Below are 21517 nucleotides of genomic sequence, written 5' to 3'. Positions count from 1 at the left end.
GGGTGTCTGTGTATGGCGGTGTTTGTAGTTCCCTGTGTGTGTGTGTGTGTGTTGGGGGGAGGTGTGCACCTCCCATCGTGCTCCATCCCCCATGCTGCACACCCCCTATGATGCCCCATCCCCTATGCTGCGCATTCCCCATCGTGCTCCATCTCCCGTGCTGCACCCCCCCATCGTGCTCCATCCCCCATGCTGCGCACTCCCCATCGTGCTCCATCCTCCATGCTGCGCACTCCCCATCGTGCTCCATCCTCCATGCTGCGCACTCCCCATCATGCTCCATCCCCCATGCTGCGCACCCCCCATCGTGCTACATCCCACATGCTGCGCACCCCCCATCGTGCTACATCCCCCATGCTGCGCACTCCCCATCGTGCTACATCCCCCATGCTGTGCACTCCCCATCGTGCTACATCCCCCATGCTGTGCACCCCCCATCGTGCTACATCCCTCATCGTGCTACATCCCCCATCGTGCTACATCCCCCATGCTGCGCACTCCCCATCGTGCTACATCCCCCATGCTGCGCACCCGCCATCGTGCTCCATCCGCCATGCTGCGCACTCCCCATCGTGCTACATCCGCCATGCTGCGCACTCCCCATCGTGCTACATCCCCCATGCTGCGCACTCCCCATCGTGCTACATCCCCCATGCTGCGCACTTCCCATCGTGCTACATCCCCCATGCTGCGCACCCCCATCGTGCTACATCCCCCATCGTGCTACATCCCCCATCGTGCTACATCCCCCATGCTGTACACTCCCCATCGTGCTACATCCCCCATGCTGCGCACCCGCCATCGTGCTCCATCCGCCATGCTGCGCACTCCCCATCGTGTTACATCCCCCATGTTGCGCACTCCCCATCGTGCTACATCCCCCATGCTGCGCACCTCCCCATCGTGCTACATCCCCCATGCTGCGCACTCCCCATCGTGCTACATCCCCCATGCTGCGCACTCCCCATCGTGCTACATCCCCCATGCTGCACACTCCCCATCGTGCTACATCCCCCATGCTGCGAACTCCCCATCGTGCTCCATCCCCCATGCTGTGCACTCCCCATCGTGCTACATCCCCCATGCTGCACACTCCCCATCGTGCTACATCCCCCATGCTGCGCACTCCCCATCGTGCTACATCCCCCAAGCTGCGCACCCCCCATCGTGCTCCATCCCCCATGCTGCGCACCTCCCCATCGTGCTCCATCCCCCATGCTGCACACTCCCCATCGTGCTCCATCCCCCATGCTGCGCACTCCCCATCGTGCTACATCCCCCATGCTGCACACTCCCCATCGTGCTACATCCCCCATGCTGCGCACTCCCCATCGTGCTACATCCCCCATGCTGCGCACTCCCCATCGTGCTACATCCCCCATGCTGCGCACTCCCCATCGTGCTACATCCCCCATGCTGCGCACCCCCCATCGTGCTCCATCCCCCATGCTGCGCACCCCCCATCCTGCTCCATCCCCCATGCTGCGCACCCCCCATCGTGCTACATCCCCCATGCTGCGCACTCCCCATCGTGCTACATCCCCCATGCTGCGCACTCCCCATCGTGCTACATCCCCCATGCTGCGCACCCCATTGTGCTACATCCCCCATGCTGCGCACCCCCCATCCTGCTACATCCCCCATGCTATAATAGTTCTCCTATTATACTCAGAGAGGAGTATAATAGGAGGACTGTAATAGGAGGAGTAGTCCTGGGGGGAGAGGAGTATAATGCCGGCTCCCTGCACATGTGTACCGGGAGCCGGTGTACACTGGTAACTATGATACACATCGGGTAACTAAGGGACCTTAGTTACCCAATGTGTATAATGTTTACCAGCGTTCACGGCCTCCGTCAAGATCCCAGCATCGCAAGGTTATGTCTGGCGCTGCTGGGATCCTGACGGAGCCGGTGTACACTGGTAACTATGATACACATCGGGTAACCAAGGGACCTTAGTTACCCGATGTGTATAATGGTTACCAGCGTTCACGGGCTCCGTCAAGATCCCAGCATCGCAAGGTTATGTCTGGCGCTGCTGGGATCCTGACGGAGCCGGTGTACACTGGTAACTATGATACACATCGGGTAACCAAGGGACCTTAGTTACCCGATGTGTATAATGGTTACCAGCGTTCACGGGCTCCGTCAAGATCCCAGCATCGCAAGGTTATGTCTGGCGCTGCTGGGATCATGACGGAGCCGGTGTAGAAGCAAGCGATATCCCAGGATGTTGTGAGTGTGTGGATGTGATGTGTGAGGTGTGTGTGAGAGTGAGTGTGATCTGATGTGTGTGTGTGTACTCACCTGGGAGTCGGAGCTCCGTGTCAGTTGGGCCAGAGCGAGCGTGCATTGCGTGAGGGGGGCGGGGCCTGCAGAGAGCCGGGGCGAGAGGCCAATCCGTGGGGGGGCGGGGCCATGGCGAGCCCAGCGGCCAATCAGCTTTGTGTCACCGTAAGGACACAATTTTGGAGCATGACAGACAGACAGACAGACAGACAGAATAAGGCAATTATATATATAGATTGACTGTATGTTTAGGGTTGTTGTGCAGCAAAAGAAATTTGGAGCCAATCAGACATATCCCTGAAAGCATTGCATGATACTGTAAGTATCTGACAGTATTTCTCACCACTGAGGACACTATTAACCCTGCCTAGTTCCCCAAGTTCATTAGCTGAAATGCAGACCCAAACGTTCAAAGATCCTCCACCATGCCTCTGTTATACAGGCACCGACATCCCCGCATTGTCCTGTCCCCTTCCCCAGCGGAGATACCAGCCCTCTCACCTGCCCTGCCATGCTGATCAATCTGCATGCCACACAGGCCTCCTAGGAGTGTTCTTAGCGGGTGCAAATATTCGCGCCCCTTTTCAAAGATACCCGGGATGGGTAGGTCCAACTAAGTTTTTTAAAAATATAACTCTATGGGGACCAGAATCCGTTGCTTTAAAATGGTAATAGAAGGGATAGTGGGATTGGAGCCAGCATATTATACTTAGCAAGTCTCTCGCATGGCTCTAAGGCTATGTGCCCACAGTGCTTTTTTTTCAGCACAAAAAAGCATGTCTTGAAAGGAAAAAAAATGCTTTTTTGTGCTTTTTTCATGTTTTTTTGCTTCTCTCCATGCTTTTTTTCATGCTTCTTTTCATGCTTCTTTTTCATGCGTCTTCTTATCTATTGAGATAGGAGAAAAAAGCAAAAACAATTAACATGCTGCTTCTTTTATCAGCAACAAAAAAAGCAAGGAAAAAAGAAGCAACGTGGGCACAGCTAGTCAGGATTCTCATAGACTTTGCTGGGATGACTTTTCCATGCTTTCTGTCAATTAAAAGCATGAAAAAAGACCTGTGGGCACAAGTCCTAAAGCTACTTCTGGGGCCACTCATTATCCCTCATATATATTCATGCAAAGCTTCCGCTCATCATGCAGCTCTGTCTCTGCCTGAAGCTCACAGGGGGCGGTCATGTTCTATCGCCACGCACGTGTCACTTCAGACGTAGCCTAGCTGGGATCGTCATGGGACCTCGTATGGATAACAGGTGAACTGAGTTTAATGAAACCTGTTTCTCCTGGCAAAAAAACAAGTTTTATTTTGCTAAGAGATGCAGATTTGGTGCTGAAATTTATTCACCAAATTCCTACACCAAATCTGCATGTTCTGGCAAAAAAATGCATCTAAATGCGATGCAGTTTTGATTCGATATAGATGCATTTTTTTTTTTGCCAGAAGATGCTGATTTGGTGCAGGTTTATTTTTGTGTAAATTTGAACACCAAATCTGCATCTCTTTAAAAAAAATGTACAAAATGATTTTGACGTCTTTTTGGTGCGCTTTTCTGCCAGGAGATGTTAAATTTAGTGCAGACATTTCAGCACCAAATTTACATCTCCTAGCAGAAAACTGGACTTCTTTTTCTAAAGTTCGGCCAAACCTGCCAAACCCAAACATTTGTAGTTTGCCAAGCTCTATTAATGATGAAAAATTAAATCTTTAAGCCCCATGGATGAAATGTATCAAGCAGTAACATCCAGTATTCTTCTATATTGAGAATAGCTTGTCTTTGATCTCCACCTTTAAATTAGAGTTTAACTCATTCTAATCCAAAAAAACTCAAACCCTGTCAGATTACCTGCATGTTTATGAAATAAATGTTTAGACACATTACAAGTAGTGATGAGCGGACTCGCAGATAATTGGGACCATTTCCGGGCCGGATTCCAGTCCCCATATAAGTCAATTGAGGAGCAGAAATTGGCTAGTAAAACTGTTAGTAGAATGAATAGGGGGATAGGAGCAAGCGTGATGTACTTACCGAGATACCAGAACAGCTGTACTCTGCTTCCAGGCTCTGCATTAACTTCCGGGGCCACATATTAGGCTTATTTCATATCTACTGCTTTCCCTGTCCACCGGCGCCTGTCATTGGTTGTCCTGAGTGTCAGCGTGTCAGCTTATTACTTCCAGTAACAGGCACTATCTGCGGCTATCGTGGTATAATGGTAAATAAATAAATAAAACAATTGGCATGAGGTTCCCCATATTATCATACCCAGCACAGATAAAGCATACAGCTAGAGGCTTCAGCCCCCAGCCATGCGCTTATCTTGGTGGTGTATCAAAATAAGAGGAACCACATGTGGGAACTGCATGGGAAAGATGCCTGGATGCAAGTCTGACCACACTATCCCTCATTCTCCACTCCCGCTCGTAATAATTCTGTCTCCATTACCTGATTCTACCAGGTACTTTACTTTTTGTCTCCTAATTTTTTCCCTGTAACAGTCCTTCTTTCTACCAATCTAGGGCACTACTTGTGTGTACCACTGTACACTAGTCATCTAATATATAAAGCTCAGTGTGTGTATGTATGATTGTATGTATGTGTGTGTGTGTATGTCTACTAAAGGAATTTGCACCGTCACATTTACAATCTTGAAATTTTGCACAGACGCCCCATGTGACCCAGGGAACATCATAGACTATGTTTTGACAGGAAAAATTAACCCCGCTCTTTACAGTTACTCTCAAAAATCCTGCCTCAATTAAACTGAATAGGTGGGAGCTGCAGGCTATTAATAGCAACTGTCAGTGGTTGCTATAGGAACAAAATAAACTGTTAGTATAAGAAGCTTATGTGTGAGGTAATAAGATGTCGGTGGTGAGACGGATGGGGAGAGACGGAAAAAGAAAGACAGAGACAGACATGGAGAGAGACAGACAGAGACAGACCTGGAAAGAGACAGACCTGGAAAGAGACAGACGGGCAAAGAGACAGACGGGCAAAGAGACAGACGGGCAAAGAGACAGACGGGCAAAGAAACAGACCTGGAATGAGACAGACCTGCAAAGAGACAGACCTGGAACGAGACAGCCGGGCAAAGAGACAGATGGGCAAAGAGACAGATGGGCAAAGAGACAGACAGGCAAAGAGACTCCTGGAGGAACAAAATTCTACTCCAGGTAGGACACCTGACTTTCTACGGCCTAGATCCACGGTTCCCCCCCCTGTCCCTCTGCCCGGCCGTCGATATCTTTCTTAGATTGGTGACCGACGACCTCAAAAAAGTACCATCTAGATGTACATTTGATAATTTAACCCATCGTCAGAGGTCGGCGGTCACCTCTCTACAAAGCTACAATGATGTCGTGATCAAGGCGGCAGACAGGGGGGGCAACATAATGGTCTGGCCGATAGATAAATATGAGAAAGAGGCACTAAGACAACTTAGGGATAAGACAACATATTCACGCCTCATTCATAATCCTTTGACCTCCTTTTCCCTTGATCTGAAGAAAATTCTTACCCAGGCTCACCATCAGGAAATCATAGACGAGAAGATGCTCCAGGGGTTGCTCACTAGCTGTCACGTGTTCCTACGTTTTATTTATTACCCAAGATCCATAAAGATGCCCTCAACCCCCCGGGTCGTCCGATTGTGTCCGGCATAGGAGGGTTGTGTGAACCTATTTGTAGATTTATTGATTTTTATTTAAAACCTTTAGTTGAAAACCTACCCTCCTATGTTAAGGACACCACGGACGTCCTGAGGCGTCTTGATGGCATCTTTATGGATTCGGACATGCTCATGGTTTGTGCCGATGTAGAGTCGCTCTACACCTGCATCGGACATACTGACGGCTTGGAGGCGGTCCGCTTCTACCTCTCAACCTCCGGACTCGATGGCGCCATGGTTACACTGTGATGAAGCTGCTCGACTTTGCCCTGACTCACAATTTTTTCATTTTCAAAGATTTATTTTATTTACAGTGGCGCGGCACTGCGATGGGTGCTTCCTGCGCACCTGCCTACGCCAACCTCTTCCTAGGCTATGGGAGAGGTTTGTGTTTGGCGACGGCGGTGCTGCGGGGAGCTCCCATGTGCAGTGCTGGCTCCGCTACATTGATGACGTTTTTGTCATATGGCAGGGCACAGTCGGGCAGCTTGATCAATTCATGGATAACCTCAATTCTAATTCCCTTAACATCAAGTTGACTTACAGATCCAGTAATTCCAGCTTGGACTTCCTTGATGTTAACATTTATGTGGATGCGGCGGGGGGCATTCAGACTGACGTTTTCCGCAAGGACACGTCGGTCAATGCCCTCCTACACGCATCCTCTGGTCATACCATGTCAACCATACGCGCCATCCTGACCGGACAGTTTTTGAGGATGAAGTGGATCTGCTCTACTTCCTCCACCTTTGAAACCCAGTCGTCCGATCTCCGATGCAGGCTTAGAGCGAGGGGGTATAGCAACAGATGCATTGAAAAAGGCTATCTACGTGCAACGCATACCCCCAGGGAACATCTTTTCCAATACAAACATCATCGGCCAACCATGGACAATCAGATCCGTTTTATTGGGACCTTTAATCACGAGTGGGACACGATGAAAGGGATCCTGGAGAGGCACTGGTCTGTATTGTTCACCGAGCCTACTTTGGCTGCAGTGCTTCCCAGGAGACCCCTCATGACAACTAGGTGAGCAAAAAACCTGGGGGATCTTCTCGTCAAGAGCCACTACGTTCCACCCAGACAGAACCCTTTTGGCTCTAGGGGCCCTCTCAGGGGTTTTTTTTCCTTGCGGCCATTGTGCCGCATGCGCTAACATCATTAGGGTGCCATCCTTCACTTCTTCTGATGGTAAGAAGACATTTTCCATCAACAATTTCATCACCTGCAGCACCACACATGTGGTTTATTACGCCACATGCTCGAGCTCCCTGATCTATGTGGGGCTCACATCCCATGAGTTCCGCATTAGGGTCAGGGAGCACGTGAGAGATATTATTGCTGCTGCCTCTGTGGAGGATGTCACCCTCTTGAAAACTTTGCCCCGTCATTTTAGGGCTGCCAATAATTGCAGCCCTAAATCATTGCAAGTTAGGGGCATCGATGTGATCCACGGGGGGGTTCGGTGGGGCGATCTACGGAAGATTCTCGCTCAGCGGGAGTCCAAGTGGATTGTCTCCCTGAACACCCTCGTGCCCTTCGGATTGAACGAGGTGGTTAGTTATGCCCCGTTCCTGTAATGTACATCCAGCATTTTCTCTCATTTTGGCTTGTTTGCATTATGATAACTAATTTCCATCATAATTTTTAATTGTTCCATATGATTATGGACCTTTTGCGCTTCTGATTTCTCCTCCTGTCCTTTTCCTATGCCATGTTCGGGTTCACTGTGGTGGAATTTTCCACCCTGGTTATAATCCGTGGTTGGGTAATTTTGTGGGGGGTTTTAATTGTGTATGTCATTACACCTTTTGTGTATATATATTTTTATATATACAGTCAGGGCCAGAAATATTTGGACAGTGACACAAGTTTTGTTATTTTAGCTGTTTACAAAAACATGTTCAGAAATACAATTATATATATATAATACGGGCTGAAAGTGCACACTCCCAGCTGCAATATGAGAGTTTTCACATCCAAATCGGAGAAAGGGTTTAGGAATCATAGCTCTGTAATGCATAGCTTCCTCTTTTTCAAGGGACCAAAAGTAATTGGACAAGGGACTCTAAGGGCTGCAATTAACTCTGAAGGCGTCTCCCTCGTTAACCTGTAATCAATGAAGTAGTTAAAAGGTCTGGGGTTGATTACAGGTGTGTGGTTTTGCATTTGGAAGCTATTGCTGTGACCAGACAACATGCGGTCTAAGGAACTCTCAATTGAGGTGAAGCAGAACATCGTGAGGCTGTAAAAAAGAAAAAATCCATCAGAGAGATAGCAGACATGCTTGGAGTAGCAAAATCAACAGTCGGGTACATTCTGAGAAAAAAGGAATTGACTGGTGAGCTTGGGAACTCAAAAAGTCCTGGGCGTCCATGGATGACAACAGTGGTGGATGATCGCCGCATACTTTCTTTGGTGAAGAAGAACCCGTTCACAACATCAACTGAAGTCCAGAACACTCTCAGTGAAGTAGGTGTATCTGTCTCTAAGTCAACAGTAAAGAGAAGACTCCATGAAAGTAAATACAAAGGGTTCACATCTAGATGCAAATCATTCATCAATTCCAAAAATAGACAGGCCAGAGTTAAATTTGCTGAAAAACACCTCATAAAGCCAGCTCAGTTCTGGAAAAGTATTCTATGAACAGATGAGACAAAGATTAACCTGTACCAGAATGATGGGAAGAAAAATGTTTGGAGAAGAAAGGGAACGGCACATGATCCAAGGCACACCACATCCTCTGTAAAACATGGTGGAGGCAACGTGATGGCATGGGCATGCATGGCTTTCAATGGCACTGGGTCACTTGTGTTTATTGATGACATAACACCAGACAAGCGTAGCCGGATGAATTCTGAAGTGTACCGAGATATACTTTCAGCCCAGATTCAGCCAAATGCCGCAAAGTTGATCGGACGGCGCTTCATAGTACAGATGGACAATGACCCCAAGCATACAGCCAAAGCTACCCAGGAGTTCATGAGTGCAAAAAAGTGGAACATTCTGCAATGGCCAAGTCAATCACCAGATCTTAACCCAATTGAGCATGCATTTCACTTGCTCAAATCCAGACTTAAGACGGAAAGACCCACAAACAAGCAAGACCTGAAGGCTGCGGCTGTAAAGGCCTGGCAAAGCATTAAGAAGGAGGAAACCCAGCGTTTGGTGATTTCCATGGGTTCCAGACTTAAGGCAGTGATTGCCTCCAAAGGATTCGCAACAAAATATTGAAAATAAAAATATTTTGTTTGGGTTTGGTTTATTTGTCCAATTACTTTTGACCTCCTAAAATGTGGAGTGTTTGTAAAGAAATGTGTACAATTCCTACAATTTCTATCAGATATTTTTGTTCAAACCTTCAAATTAAACGTTACAATCTGCACTTGAATTCTTTTGTAGAGGTTTAATTTTAAATCCAATGTGGTGGCATGCAGAGCCCAACTCGCGAAAATTGTGTCACTGTCCAAATATTTCTGGACCTAACTGTATTATTCATATTTCCTATTTTACCATTTTATTGTATTATTGCTCATCCCTTTGTTTTATGTCCTTCAGGTTTCATCACAGCTTCTCTCTGGGACTTCTACAATTATTTTTTGGCCCCTTGTTGAAATCCGGATTATGTTTATAATTCATTATTATGCCATTTTCTAACATGTTTTGTGTAACTATTGTAATGTCTCCCGTTACCTGGGGTTATGCGCGTCCTCCGGCGCTCTGACTGCGGGCAGGGGCTGGGAGCGGGATCGCTGGTGCGCGCGCGCGGGTACCATGGTGACGCGTCCCGTGGTCCTGCGCGTGCGCCGTACACGGTGGTGTTTTGCTCCCTTCTGCTTCCCGTACTCGGGCGCCGGTGCATGCGCAGTGAATGACCGCAATTAGGCTTAATAGTATACACCCGGTTCAGTCTCAATAAAGCTTGGCATGCTCATTCCATCCATAGCTCCTTCGAAAAAGCAACGCTGTGAAACAGCTGTCAGGAGGCTGTTTCCTGCCCCTCAGAACCAACCACCAGGTATACTTATTGATGTTGCCCCCCATTGTTTCGCCTTCTTCCGGCTGCACGGTAATCTGGATTGGGACTAATAATTGCACAGCATTCCTGTGCCTCTGTACTGCCATAAACCCTCCCTTTAGCTCCGTGCAGCACCAGTTTTAACTCTTATGTGTCTGGGGTGAATATAATGGGAACTTACATGCGTGCTGCTTTCAGCTGGTGATTATTTTTTGCATGTATAATTTAGTAGCCCCTCTCTAGTTCAGCTCTTCTGCCACAGCTATTATTATTTGAGAAACCTTTCCATATTCTCAGGCTCGTTGGTTGCGCGGTGCACCTGGTTCAGACTTGCTGTGCATATGTATATATATATATATCTACATGTGTAAATTGAGGAATCACTTGGTCCTCACCTGTGGCCCCGCGCAGTCACTCAGCCTTACTTTCACTGTGGTCTCACATTTTCCAGATGGGCTTACTACATGCATATATACCCACTTGCTGATTGGTTGCACATCTCATGTGGTTCACATGACATATATCCTTTATTCCCTCTCTTGGTCCCATTTCACCACTGGTTCCTCATTATTGGTTGGCCTTGCAGTTGATGGCAACTTAGTCACTTGGACTCTTCACCCTGGTTGCTTCTGAGAGGCAGGTTGCTTCCCATTCCCCCCCCAACCCACCTTCCCCCACCTTTCTGTCCGATCCTTGTCCTTTTGATCACATATTGTTGTGATATAATTATATATGATATTTTCTATGAATAAAATGGAATTTTTCACACATGTTCCTTGCCTTATCTCCTTTTCTTCTCCAGTCATTTAAGGCAAAGAGACAGACCTGGAAAGAGACAGACCTGGAAAGAGACAGACCTGGAAAGAGACAGATCTGGAAAAAGACAGCTGGGCAAAGAGACAGCCGGGCAAAGAGACTGATGGGCAAGAGACAGATGGGCAAAGAGACAGACCGGGCAAAGAGACAGACCTGGAAAGAGACAGACCTGGAAAGAGACAGACCTGGAAAGAGACAGCTGGGCAAAGAGACATCTGGGCAAAGAGACATCTGGGCAAAGAGACAGCCGGGCAAAGAGACAGCCAGGCAAAGAGACAGACAGGCAAAGTGAAGCCCTGGAAAAGACAGCCCTGGATAGAGACAGCCAGGGAAACAGACAGCCGGGGAAAGAGACAGATGGTGAAAGAGACAGCCAGGCAAAGAGACAGACAGGCAAAGTGAAGCCCTGGAAAGAGACAGCCCTGGATAGAGACAGCCATGGAAAGAGACAGCCGGGGAAAGAGACAGATGGTGAAAGAGACAGACGGGCAAAGAGACAGACGGGCAAAGAAACAGACCTGGAATGAGACAGACCTGGAAAGAGACAGACCTGGCAAGAGACAGATCTGGAAAGAGACAGCCGGGCAAAGAGACAGCTGGGCAAAGAGACAGATGGGCAAAGAGACAGATTGGGCAAAGAGACAGACCTGGAAAGAGACAGAAGGGCAAAGAGAAAGACGGGCAAAGAGACAGACCTGGAAAGAGACAGACCTGGAAAGAGACAGCTGGGCAAAGAGACATCTGGGCAAAGAGGCAGCCGGGCAAAGAGACAGCCAGGCAAAGAAACAGACAGGCAAAGTGAAGCCCTGGATAGAGACAGCCAGGGAAAGAGACAGCCAGGGAAAGAGACAGCCAGGGAAAGAGACAGCCGGGGAAAGAGACAGATGGTGAAAGAGACAGACGGGTAAAGAGACAGACCTGGAAAAAGACAGACCTGGAAAGAGACAGCCCTGGAAAGAGACAGCTCTGGACAGAGACAGCTGGTCAAAGAGACAGCTAGGCAAAGAGACAGCCGGGCAAAGAGACAGCCGGGCAAAGAGACAGACCTGGAAAGAGACAGACCTGGAAAGAGACAGACGGGCAAAGAGACAGACCAAGACAGACGGGGAAAGAGATAGATGTGGAAAGAGAGAGACAGACAGACACACACATAGAGACAGACAAAGAGATAGAGAGAGGCAGACAGACACAGAGATGGCGACAGATAGACTGATACAAATGCAGACAGAGAGATAGAAACAGACAGAGACATAGACATAGACACAGACAGACAAAAAAAGGCACAGACAGAAAGACAGACAGACAGACAGCGACACACAGACAGAGAGACACTTACTATCCCGGGCAACGCTCGGGTACTACAGCTAGTTTACTTATATATGTTATTTTTAAATTTAATTATTTCTTTTTATTTGTGGTACTATATTTGGAGACTATTTACTTTGATATTTATTTTATCTAGGCTATTTATTCTGCATAATAAACTATTTTTTGCCTTTGTATATTTCTACAATTGTTTACTTTGATTGTGGATTTCCTGGATGCGTTTATTTACTGTATGTTGGCGAAGTGGGATTTCCAACAGGAGTACACTAGGCAGATATTTGCAAAGTTTCATGCTTTCTAAGTGGTTTTAAATGTGTGCCAATTTTTGTTTTTTCTACATGTTAATAAAATATCATGTTATGGTGATCCTAATTGGTTTACACACCATATTCCCCTTTTTTATTTCATTAAGTTATGAGGTTATTAACTCTCAAATACTTTAACATATTCCAGTGTTTCTAATGCCCCTTTTTACATGTCCATTTAAAAATCCCATAGTGGCACGTTACGTTTTAACCATCCGTGTGGCTAATTTTGTACATGTGTGTCATTTTTGTACCATTTCTGGATCTTATATTGGTACCCATTGAGACCTTTGCAAAATGGATGAGGAATTTGTCTGACAGACCTGCAAGGTAACATCAGAAAATCGTGGGTCTAGTGGTCAGCCATGCTGAATCTGAACCCAAGGTGGTTCTCCAGGTTAGGTTAGGTCACTCAGGATAAGTTTGTAGTTCTTTGTAAAGCTTGAAAGCTCTATTTTAAAGCTGGGTTCACACTAAGCGACAGCGACAACGACGTCGCTGTTACGTCACCATTTTCGGTGACGTAACAGCGACCTTCTAAGTCGCTGTTATGATCGCTGCTTAGCTGTCAAACACAGCATAAGCAGCGATCATAACGTCGCTGTGCTACATGTGCAGAGAGCAGGGAGCCGCGCTTTTAGCGCTGGCTCCTTGCTCTCCTAGGTACAGTACACATCGGGTTAATTAACCCGATGTGTGCTGCAGCTACATGTCACAGTGCAGAGAGCAGGGAGCCGCGCGCACTGCTTAGCGCTGGCTTCCTGCTCTCCTTGCTACAGTATACATCGGGTTAATTACCCGATGCGTACTGCAGCCACATGTGCACAGAGCAGGAGCCAGCACTGGCAGCAAGGGCGGAGGCTGGTAACGAAGGTAAATATCGGGTAACCAGGGAAAGGGCTTCCCTTGGTTACCCGATGTTTACGCTGGTTACAGCTTACCGCAGCTGCCAGACGCCGGCTCCTGCCCGCTGCTCACTTCATTTCGTCGCTCTCTCGCTGTCACACACAGCGATGTGTGTGTCACAGCGGGAGAGTGACGACCAAAAAATGAAGCTGGACATTCAGCAACGACCTGCGACCTCACAGCAGGGGCCAGGTCGTTGCTGGATGTCACACACAGCGACAGCGACGGGACGTCGCTGCAACGTCACAGAAAATGGTGACGTAGCAGCGACGTCATTGTCGTTGTCGCTGTGTGTGACACCAGCTTAAGCTTCATTCCCAATCTTCTGGGAGTGAGGAACAATTAGTTGAGATTGTTATCTACCTCTTGCAAGGAGATCCTCAATCCTGGACTAGTTCACAGTTGCTTTGAGTGGTAGATGGGTTTTTCTCCCTTGTTAAGTCTATTCTATGTAAGCTTTAGCAGAGAGACAGGCAAGCAGAGGTGTTTTGCTCGGTATTCTGTAGATGGGCCACTTACACCAGGTGGAATTACCCTGCTATTAGAAACCATTTTTGTCAGGGTCTGTTTGAAAGGCTAAAAGACGCATTGCTACTATATGAAACTTTTGAGTCATTGAAGTCAGCTATGGCCCTAGCCATATAGATTGCTAGATTCCTCATAAATAAACCTCCAATAGTTCTCCCAAGGGCTGAAGTTGTCCCAGAAAGCTTTGATGAGCCCATACAGTTGGGGATGCTCTTCTCAGTCCAAATTTCTTGTGGTTCACTGTAAGACAGGAGGTGTTTCTTCTCTGGTTGAATGGGTCATTTCATTATGGTCTGTTTTCCTGTACCTAAGCAAATTAAACCATCCAAAAACTTCTGTCCTTCTGGATAGTGGGGCGGGAGCCAAAATGGTAGATTCTTAGTTTGTTCTAACCTATTGGCTCTCCTGTATTTTGCTAGTGAGGTCCAACCCCATATATGCTATTGCATTTCTCTGTCAGGGAAGTTTTAGACAAGTGATGCATAATCTGAACCTTTGCATAGAGGCTATTCACAAGGAGCTCCTTTCCTATTATGTCTTGGAAGGTCTTAATGCTCCAATTGTACTGGACCTTCCCTGGCTTTGTAATGCTTAATCCTGTGGTTGATTGGCAGTCCAGGGAAATAGTTAAGTGGAACGACTTCTACAAGAATAATTGCCCAAGTACGATTAGCTCAACTGTCTCCACTAAAATCATAACCTCTTTCTGTCCAATTTTGTGAATATATTCTTGGAAAAGGGGTGCCATGAACTGTGTTCCCATCATGCATATGATTGTCCTGTGCTTCTTTGAGCAAAACTACCCAAGACAAAGTTATACAATATTTCAGGCCATGAAATGCAGGCAATGAAAGATTACATATTTGAGAGTTTTACTAAGGTATACATTAGACCATCTTCTCCTGTGGTGGCTTGTCTTTGTTAAAAGAAAGATGGGGGTCTTCATCTCTGTTTATAATTTTCTCAAGCCTTTAACACTCCTTAAGGGCATTATAAAACTTTGTCATGCCTTTTGTTCTGACTAATGTTCCCAGTGTTTTTCAGCATTTTGTAAATTACATTTTTCGTCATCTGGTGGGTAGATTTATGGTGATATAGGTCATTGATATTTTAATATACTAACCTGATCTCAAGACAAAGGCACATGTCAGGTAGGTGTTACAGATATTATGGGATGATTCATTGTATGCCAAACTGGAAAAATGTTTATTTGCTATAAAGTAGGTTCAATTTTTGGGTTTCCTGGTGTCATCTTTGAGTTTCAGGATGGATTCTGATAAGGTCTGCGCTGTTCTGTTATGGGATGCTACAGAAAATCAGAAGGCACTGCAACATTTTCTGGGGTTTCCCAAATACCATTAAAAGTTGTTTATCCAGAACTTCTTGTCAATTCTCATATCTTTCACTGTTATGAGAAAAAAGGTACGGATATTTTGAGGTGGTCCGACCCTGCCCATCGAGCATTTTCTTCCTTGAAGGAATGTTTTCCCACAGCTTCTCTTTTTATTCAATCCAATGTTTCCCAACTATTTATTTGTTAAGGTTGATACATCTGAAGTGGGGTCAGGGCTCTGTTATAACAAATACCATCTCCTTGTAAGTGGCATCATTCCACCTTTTTCTCAGACAAGTTATTCCGGCTGAAAAGAACTATGATATTGACAACAGAAATATTTTAGCCATTAAGTTGACTGTTGAGGAGTGGAATAATTTTTTTGGAGGGGGCAGTTCACAGTTTACAGTGATTACCGATCATAAAAATATGCAATACATCGAATCTAATTACCATCTTAATCCTAGACAAGCTAAGTGGTCTTTACTATTTACCAAGTTTAATTTTGTTGTCACTTACCTTACTGAGGTTAAGAATGTTAAAGCTGATGCTTTGTCCTGGAGTTTCTCTGGAGGAGGTAGTTCTGAGGACACCATTCTTATTTTACAGGAAGGGGTGGTCGTCTCCATTGTGTACTCTTATCTTGAGTGAGGGATGCCCCTGCTGCATTTTCTTCAAGGCAATTATTTGTGCCTTTACAATTGCACCTCAATATTTTAGGGGAGCATCATAACTTGGTTCTTGCAGGTCCCCTAGGTAACAAAATGACTGTGGACCTACTTTCTTATCATTTTTGGTGGTTAAGGTTGCATCAGGATGTTGTTGATTGTTTTGTCTACTTGTAATGTTTGTGCACTTTCTAAGAACCTGCATACTCATCCATCCGGTTTTCTCCTATGATTGGCTATACCTGACATGGATTTTATTATTGACCTTCCTTTATCCACTTGAAAAATTGTAGACTTAGCAGTGGTGGATTGGTTTAGTAAAATTGAGCACTTCCTTGCTTTACCCGATCTCTCTAACAGTAAAACATTGGCTCAAGTATTTGTCACTGACACTGTGATGCTTCACGGGATTCCCTCCGATGTGGTGTCAGATCCCGGGACCAATTTGTATCTAAATTTTTTAATGCATTTTTGAGGCTACATCTATCCTTTCCTTTGGCGTTTGATCGTCAATCTAACGTTCAGACAGAATGTCTGAATCAAAGTCTAGAGATATGCCTCAGATGTTTTGTGTCTGACAATCAGGAAGATCTGTCATCTTACTTACCGTTGGCTGAGTTTGCGTTAAACAACTGTTGCAATGCTCTTCTTGATGCCCTAGTGCATTGTCTGTAATAATTTATGGATTTATGGAGTTTATGTCAGCTGTGTAGCATCAGCTGGCATCAAGCCCTGATGTTAGTTATGAAGAGGTGATTATCAGACACCCCCATTACTAACCCAGTAAGTAAAAAATAAAAACAAACACACACACACACACACACACAAACAAAAATTAAAAACACTCCCTAAAAAGACACATATGCATGGTTTTCTTACTAACTGACATGAAGTCAGAATAAACCTTTCCTATTTTAGGTCAATTAGGATTACCGAAACTATTTATATCTGCCAAATGCCAGAATAACGAGAGAGAGAATATTTTAAGGCATTTTTATTACTTTCTGCAAAATCAAAAGTTTACATACATTTCATTAGTATTTGGTACCAAAGCCATTAAACCTTTATTACTTGGGTCACATGCTTCTCAAAATAGTTGGTAGGAATTTGGCCCCATTCCCCCTGACAGAAATGGTGTAACTGAGCCATGTTATAGGTTGCTCGCACCTGCCTTTTCAGCTTTGCCCATACATTTTCAATATGATTGAGATCATGGCTTTGTGGTGGCCACTTCAAACCATTTACTTTGTTATCATTAGCCCCATTTTTGGCAGAATGCATTGGGTCATTGACCATTTGAAAGACCTATATCTGCCCAAGGTTTAAGTTCCTGGCTGATGTCTTCAGATGTTGCTTCAGCATTGCCACATAATCTTTTTGTCATGTTGCCATCTATTTGACACAATCTTACCAGTTTCCACCAGCATCTTCACAAGGTCTTTTCCTTTTGTTCTTGGGTTGATATGCACATGTCTGATCAAAGCACGTTCATTTTTGGTACACAAAATGCTTCTCTTTCCTGAGCGGTATGATGGCTGGAGATTCCTGTCTTGTTTGTACTTTACTATAATTGTTTGTACAGATGAATAAGGCACCTTCAGTCATGTGGAAATTGCACCCAAGAATGAACCAGACTTGTTCAAGTCCACAATTCTCTTCCTGAGATCTTGGCTGATTTCTTTTGACTTTCCCATGATGCTACACAAAGAAACATTGTGTTTCAGGAGGGCATTAAAATACATCCACAGGTGTGTCTCTAATTAACTCAGATGTTACCAATAAACCTATCAGAAACTTCTAAAGACATGACATCAGCATATGGGCTGTGCCATATTGTTTAAAGGCATAGTAATCTTAGTGTATGCAAATTTTTGAATTTGCAGAAAGTAATAAAAATACCTTAAAACATTCTCTATCTCTCATTATTATGGCATTTGGCAAATCTAAGTAATTTTGGTTATCCTAATTGACCTAAAATGGGAAAGGTTTATTCTGATTTCATGTCAAATAGTGAGAAAAACATGCATGTGTCTTTTTAGATAGTGTATGTAAACTTCTGGTTTTGACTGTACATCATTCACAGAGTGCTTAAAAACCCCAGGCAAGTTGGTCAGGCCAAAAGGCATCACCAGATTCTCAAAGTAATTCTCCGGCATATTGAATGCAGTCTGCCAGTCAGCTCCCCGTCGGACCCGAATCAGATTATATGTCCCCCTGAGATCGAGTTTGAAGAAAGAACCATTTAGCACTAGAAATCTGCCAAAATTGGTCCAGAATGAGTGGCATTGGATACTGGTCACGAACTGTAATCTGGTTAAGCTTGTAAAAAATCAAGACACAGAGGACATAGTCCACCTTCGTTCTTTTTGACAAAGAAAAAACATGCAGTCACAGAGGATGAAGATGGCTTATGTTACTATTAGCTAAACTTTCTGTCATATAGTTCTTGAGAGCTTGTCTCTCAGGGCCTGACAAATTATACAATCTGCACTTGGGCAACTTGGCCACTGGCTTCAACCTTATGGTGCAGTCATAAGGTCCATATGGTGGCAGCTTCTGGTAGCTCTTTTCAGAGAAAACATCACAAAACTCAAAAAAAGTAACAGAATTATCGTGGTTATAGCAGAGATACAGGTCCCTAAACAGTGCTGGTTATAGAAAGAGCTTCATTTTGTTATGTCCTTGGTTTTCTAGTCTACAACTGGGTTGTGCAATATAAACCAAGGGAAGTGTGGCGCCCCTGACCTGGTCAGGCACCACTGAGTACTGCACCCATGCTGGGGACAGTACAATACAGGTAATCCAGAAGGCTGACCGAGGTGTGACTACACAGGCGCATAGTGATCAGGTCTCACACATGTACCTTTGGGAGGACCCCTGGGGATCCCAGGAGGGGGCAAAGCCTTCACCTCCACTGGAATAGTGGAGGGGGCCAAAAGCCTCCATCTCCACTCAAGGGGTGTGGTAAGAGAGCCTGGTTGCTAGGTGGCGTAGGCAAGAACAGGAGAGGAGGAGCAGTGAGCCGGTTTACTGCAGAGTCCAGGGAGCTCCGAGGAGAGCAGACCCCTGGGGCTGTTGCAGTCTAACAGCGCCCGCGCAGTGGCTACCGACGGGGGAGAACGGTCACCTAGGAGTGCTACCCGAAATCCATCTTCAGCTAAAGAGAGAGCACGGAGTGGGAAGTAAGGAGACTGCTAGGGAGTACCAGGCCCAAACGGGCGGCAGATCCCGGAGCGGGGATAGATCTACCTTTCCTCGCTAAACCTGCCGGTGTGGGGCCCTCAAAGCCCACACCACAACACCCAAAAGCCGCAGCCACGTAGCCACAGTTAGGGCCCATAGTTCACAGGAGGCAAGCAGCCGGAGTGATCTGGTCCAGGCGACAAGCAAACGGCAACCAAACGAAGGGGAGAGAGGCTTCAGCAACTTCCCTGGGTGACCCCCATAGGGACTAAAAGTCGGGGTTACCCCAAACCACCAAGGGCTAAGGAAGGCGAGTCGGTAGTCACCATCATCAGTCAGCCTGAAGGATACCTGGTTCCAGCCTGGTTCATCCCAGCTACGCCCGGGTTACTCACCCTGCCATCAACTGTGAGTAAAACCCCTGAAAGACATCCTGCTTGTGTGGAGTTATTCTGCGCCTTGTGGTTCTACACACCTACACAGGGCCCTGGGGCTTGCCTCACTCTCAGGAGGCTATTACAACTAACTGCACCCACCATCAGCCCCAGGCGTCCCTTAACCTGCAGTGGCGGTCCGCACTGACCGCAATTCTGAGAGTGGCGTCACGACAATCCTAAAAGAAGATCTCCTACCTGTGACAAGATCCAGCTACGTGGAGTCCCTGAAGGTAATGCACCGACACAACACTGGAGGGGCTTCACATCTGGCGTCACGAACAGGATAAGGACTAGACCTGTTCAGACAGGTGACCATGTGCCTGGGCGGTCCGCTTGGAAAATTGGAAGCGCCGCCATATTGCCACCATGAAAAGCGCGCTGAAAAACAACAGCAGCCCGCGCTGGGAGAAGTTACCGCCCACGAAGAGGTGTGGCTACCCAGAGATCCCCTGCAGAGTCCTGACCTCGCCAGTGAAGAGAGCGGAAGCGTTCAGAGACGTCGGGACAGAAAGGGAGCCAGAAGTCTGCTGCTAGAGAAAATGACGTCTGAACACCGAGACCCAGAGCCAGGCTCCACTGCCTGGTGGTGTCGGGAGCTTGCCGAGTTCTGCGATCAACTGGAGGCCAGGGTCGGAAGGCAGATCAGAGAGGGACGTGCGGAGTTTCTGGAAATGACCGCGGCGGTTCAGGCCTATGAGGGGAGAGCCGCGCGCCGAGTGCCAGACCGGACGGTGACGACTCAGACCCCGATGCTGCCAACGATGGGTGAGTCCAGTGTTGCCCCTGCCAGCGCGAGTGCCCCGATCCCTGCTGCCACGCCCGCGGTCCCTGAAGAGGCGCCCGGCGCGGCGACGCCGAACCAGGCCGCAGCCACGCCAGGTGCGGCCCGCCAAGCCCAGGCCGCCGCAGCGATGCCCTGCTCGGCCCGTAGAGAACCGGCTGCCACCGCGACCCTCATCCGCGCCGCAGGTGTGACGCTGACCCAGGCCGCCGCCACGCTAGGCCCGGCCCGCCGAGACCCCACCGCAGCAGCAACGCTCGTCCGCGCCGCAAGTGAGGTGCTGAACCAGGCCGCCGCCACGTCAGGTGCGGCCCGCCAAGCCCAGATCGCTGCAGCGACGCCCAGCCCAGCCTGCAAAGATCCCATCGCGACAGCGACGCCGATCCAGGCCGCCGCAGCGATGCCCTACCCGGCCCGCCAAGAACCGGCCATAGTAGCGAAGCCCGCTAAGACGCCAGCTGCAACAGCGACGCTGATCCAGGCCGCCGCCATGCCAGGCGCGGCCCGCCAAGACCAGGCCGCCGCCATGCCGGGCGCGGCCCGCCAAGACCAGGCCGCCGCCATGCCAGGCGCGGCCCGCCAAGACAAGACAGACGTACCATTGTTTACCCCGGCCTGCAAGGCCCGAGCAGACACCGCTCCCCAGTCTAAAGAAGTCCCTGCTAGGACGTCCCTGATAGGTGCGGACCCCGAATACTGGAGACTGAAGGCTGACCTGGAAGCCAAGTTCCCACAGGAGATGGTGGACCGGTATCTGCTCCCTCCGCATACCCCCAAGGCGACTCCTGCAGCGACCACGCCAAAGAGTCCCCCGCCCGGGCCTGCTGATGACCACCCATCCCCGGCGCTGCCACAACAGCAGTGCTCTGAAGAACTAAGGGGGAGAGGAGGCCAGAAGGCTGAGGAGCTGACTCCGGAGCCATCAGCAGTGGATTCATACCCCGAGCCAGAGATGTTGCCATACTCCCGCTGGGACGAAGAAGACCCGATACCCTCTGCTGAAGAAGATCTGCCCAAAAGCCTCACCTGGGAGCTTGTAAGCTGTACCCCGCAGAATCCAGCCCGCAAGACACGGCGCCGTAACAGAACCCAGTCTTTCCCTGCACCGCAGTCCCCAGAGCAGAGAGATGAAATAACGGCCAGAGACCTAGAGGAGAAACGGTTCCTGAGAAGAGCCAAAGCCCAGGTCAGAGGACCCCTTTGTCGAGGAGTAGTGGAAGATTTTAGCCTAAAATCAGGATACGGCTTCATAGTAG

The sequence above is a fragment of the Anomaloglossus baeobatrachus genome, chromosome 3 (assembly GCF_048569485.1).
Source record: "Anomaloglossus baeobatrachus isolate aAnoBae1 chromosome 3, aAnoBae1.hap1, whole genome shotgun sequence".
NCBI classification, from domain to species: Eukaryota; Metazoa; Chordata; class Amphibia; order Anura; family Aromobatidae; genus Anomaloglossus; species Anomaloglossus baeobatrachus.
This window is presented reverse-complemented; position numbering follows the sequence as displayed.